This window comes from Meles meles, chromosome 1 (assembly GCF_922984935.1).
Source record: "Meles meles chromosome 1, mMelMel3.1 paternal haplotype, whole genome shotgun sequence".
In the NCBI taxonomy this organism is placed as follows: Eukaryota; Metazoa; Chordata; class Mammalia; order Carnivora; family Mustelidae; genus Meles; species Meles meles.
The window spans coordinates 22,628-26,862 of NC_060066.1; the positions used below are offsets into that span (position 1 = coordinate 22,628).

General features: G+C 58.4%; 1 pseudogene; it reads right to left on the minus strand.

Annotated features, from left to right (window-relative positions):
- Positions 1–2,712: 2,712 nt before the first annotated feature.
- LOC123947707 lies at positions 2,713–3,677 on the minus strand (annotated as a pseudogene).
- Positions 3,678–4,235: the final 558 nt, after the last annotated feature.

Genomic DNA, 4,235 nt, shown 5'->3' on the forward strand with positions numbered 1-4,235 from the left:
CAGGGCCTCTGAGTTTACCCAAAGGTCTCTGTGATCTTCTGGCTCTTCCATCGACCTCCGGGTAAGCTCAGTCCTGTTGCCTTCCTCGTCTCCTGCCTCTTCTGGGACACTTCCATGGACTCCTACCCCCGCCAGGGCCTCCCCTGACCAGGACTCCCCATGCCCTGTGGCCTGGTGTCCAGATCCTGTGCTGGGTCCCTTGAGCCCGGTGCTTGCACTCCCTCTGGGATCACTCGGAATCTCCCATGTAGTGACCTGCATCTTTCTGCACTGGGTCTCCTCTGACAAGGAGTGAGGCCAGCCTATGCCATCATGGGCATGGAAGCACGAGTCCAGAAGGTCCAGATGATCTGCTCCCAATCCCAGCCTGTGGAGCCTGGGCCAAGAATGGTCCCCGAGCAGAGGACGACTTGGGCCTAGGGAGCCCAAGGGAGGACGTAGCACAGTGAGCCCACAGGAGAGTGAGCAAGGTGGGGGCCTGGCGCTCAAGCCAGCTGGAAGAGCACATCCCACCCACACTGGCTCTGCCCCAGGGCTGGAGGTCATCGGGATATCTGCCCTCCCAGGCTGCAGGCTGGCAGTGACTGGCAGGGGAGGAGGCCCCACTGGAGCAGGAGAGAGCCCTCCGCAGAGAGGAGGGGCAGGGGCTCCCAGCAGCAGGTGCACTGGGTTGAACTGAGGGGGTATCGGGAGACAGCAGTGTCTGCAGCTGGGGTCTCCACAGAGACCCTCTCCTCAGGCTCGGCACAAGCTTGTCTGGACGGCCTTTGTGCCCCAAACATAGGCTGACTCAGGACTTCCCTTCCAGCTCCTACTCCCAAGCCTTTGTATTCAGCTCAAGTGACAAGAAAGGGCCAATAGTTCAGGTGGTGTTGGGTGCAGAGACAGTGATTTTCTGGCCCACACTAACACTGCTGGCATTTTAGAGATCTCGGGGCTTTGATTCAAGAACGGTAGGATGCGTGGGACCATGGAAAGCTTTCTGAAACATGCCTCTGTGCCCTGCAGCCCTCCCATCCCACCAGCTCTGCTTAGAATCCCTCCAGGCCACAGACCCACAGTCTTGGGTCCTCAGACAGCCCAGACAATGTGCCTTCAAAAAGGTGGGGAACAGGACACACTGCGGATTCCAGCAAATCCCCCTCCCAGAAAGTGAGGGTACCGCTGGACGAGCTATCGAGAACAGCCAGGCCAGGGTTCCAGGAAGACCCCAGAGGCACAGGAGTAACCGAGGAACATCTGAAGGCAGCCACCTCACTACTGGGAGAGTTGGTGGAAGTGAGAAGTCACAGAGGACTCCAAAGGCCTGGACTTGGTGTTTCCCTCTCCTGAGATGGGGACACCTGTGGGAGGAGCGGGTGGCCAGCTGGTGGGGGTCCAGGCGCCTGACATGGGCAGATGGGGTAAGTGAGGCCCGAGACCCCCGGGGGATGTTCCTGGCATCTGGACTGAACAGGTCTTCAAAGCTGCAGATTGGTTGGGATCATCTTCAGACTGAGAAGGAAGATGAGGGGCAGAGGGGACTGAGGAGGCTCAGCGTAGACAGGAAAGGGCTGAGCCACTCCTTTGGGGGGAAAGTGGGTCAGCTCCAGGCTCATGGGGACAGACCTTGAGGCCATTGTGCTACATGAAATAAGTCAGTCCCCAAAGGACTGATACTGAAGGACCCTACTTGTGAGGGATGGAGAACTGAGTCATAGAGGTGGAAGGAGCTCGTGGGTGCCAGGACTGGGCAGGGGAAGTGGAGGGTTAGAGTTAGGGTGAGTAGAGTTCAGTTGGCGGTGAGGACAGAGTTGTGGCAGTGGATGGCGGTGGCAGGTCCAGAAGAGCGAATGTACTCATTGCCACTGAATTGACCCTGAAACGTGCTTCACGGTGTCAGTTACGTGTCTGATACACCACACTAGGAAAGAAGTGAGGCAGGAGGTCAGGGCCATCGTGAGTCCCAGGAGGGCCCTGGAGCGCGGATCCTGTATCTTAGTTCTCACTCTCAGGCTCTGCCCCTTGTCGGTGACAGCTCACAGCAGGCACTCAGTGGATGCTTGCTAAGACACAGCGCAGGCAGATGAGGGCACAAGGGCAAACCCACCGGTGGGCACGGAGGAATCCCAACAGGACCTGCATCCAGACGGAGCCGGTGCCCACATTTTACAAACACCAGCACAGAAATAGCCATTCAAAACCAAGGCAGGAACCACATATAACCCAGAGGGTTCCATTCTCCTGGAGGCTGAGCTATCGGCCACAGCCAAGGCATCTGGCAGTCAGGGGACTGGGGGTCTGACAGGTGGCTCGGCACACCCTTGACCCTGAAGCCCCACGGGACTGGTGGAAAGACCCAGCCAGGCCCATTCTGGCTCCACGGGGGCTGCAGGGCCACTCCCAGCCCCACGAAGATGGGTCTGTTCAGGACCAGGGAGGAAACCTTTTCTCTCGACTGTTCTTTTTAAAGAGGATTGCTCAGATTGACACAGAAAAACATGTGACATAAAACTGGAGCCGTTCACAGTTGCCAATGCCCCAGAAGTTATCAAAATGTAGTGACCACAAAGAGAGGAACTTGTGTCCCCCCGCAGGCCTCCCGTATGCAGGTGTGGCTGGGGCCCTGGACATCTGGGCCTCACAGTCTCCCTCAAGGGGACCGAAGAAGGAACCTGCTCTGACGGCTCCCCTGGCAGCATCTCCTGATGGACATGGGGGCAGCCCCTCGTGTGTTCCTGGTTTCCTGGTGATTCTTGGGCACAGCCATTTATCTCAGCTTCTTCGTGATGGGGGAGGGGGTGGTGGGTAGCCCAGCAGCTGCGGATCCCACAGATCTTCCAGGGACAGCCCAGTATCCACATGGCCTACGGGTCCTCCAGGAGAGCCCAGCAGCCGCGGGTACCACAGGTCCTCCAGGGGACAGTCCAGCCACTGCAGGTCCCACAGGTCTTCCGGGGATAGCATCTTGGTGAACTTGTGGTCCAGCAGGTACCTGCTCAGGTGGCTCTTGTCATGCCACATGGCCTCCGTCCCATTGGCCAGGTCGCCCCCCATCACATGGTGACAGGCCAAGGTCAGTCAGTGAACCTCCACCACCAATACCCCAAAAAGGCCCCCATGTAGTAAACGCTGCCCTGATCCCTGGGGATGTGGGCCTGGGACTATGGCTGGCACTCGTAGCTGAAGGCCCTGCAGGCTGCCCAGTAGGAACTGGGGTACAGGGTGCCAAAGAGCAGGGAGAGGATCTCCACACCCACGTGGTCACAGAACTCCAGGTCTACGCCTGCACACCGAGTCGTCCACCTCGCGGAGGAAGTGCTGCTCGCAGAAACAGCTGACCATCGCCACGTGCTTCATGGACACATCCTGCCGGTGTGGGGCACCACAGACCTCGAGGACCACCACCCTCCAGCCCTCCCTGGTGGGGGAGGGGCACAAGGGCCCAGGAGCCAGCTGGTCGGTGAAGATGTAGCAGGTAACCCTGTGTCCCACCATGAAGGGCTTCTCCACCATCTGCAAGAACAGGTCCAGGAAGCTATAGGGACAGGGGACAGGGTATGAGGAGGCTCACTGCCAGAGGCTGGCAGCAGGACCCCAGAGCTGGGGGCTGAGAACACGTACACCTTCTTCAAGGGGGCAGGCTCTGGGCTGTTTTCAGCAACAGTCACTCTCCCAGCCTGTCCTGAGTCTGCCATGGGGCCTCCCTACCTCCTGCTCCCAGAGATGGGGGCCATCAGCTCCCCATCTTACAAAGGGGACCGTAAGGCTTAGAAGGTTGGAAACCCATGCAGCCCTACATTTAAGTGGGGGAAGAGCACACATACACTCAGCAGGCATGAGCCAGGTCATCAGGCGCAAACCGAGGCTCAGCCAATGGGGAAACAAGCCAGACGTGAAGCAGGAGGAGAGAGAGTGCTCCTGGCAGAGGCACAGCATACGCCAAGGCTTGGAATCAGGCTGAGGCACCTGTGGGAAACCACACTCCTGGGTGCCCACAGAAGGGAGGGTCCCAGTGGGAGAGGTGAGGCTGGGGGGGTGGGGGGAGCAAACCACAGAGAGGCCCAAAGGTTATGTTCCAGAAAGATCACTCTGGTTACTGGAGGAGAATGGGCTCTGTGCGGGTGAGGACTGGGAGACCCTAACCCTAAGGCGACCCTAACCCTAACCCTAACCCCCATCCTAACCACTAATATCAACCCCAATGAAATCATCACAAAATCAGCAAAATACATTCCTCTACCTTTCTTTAAATA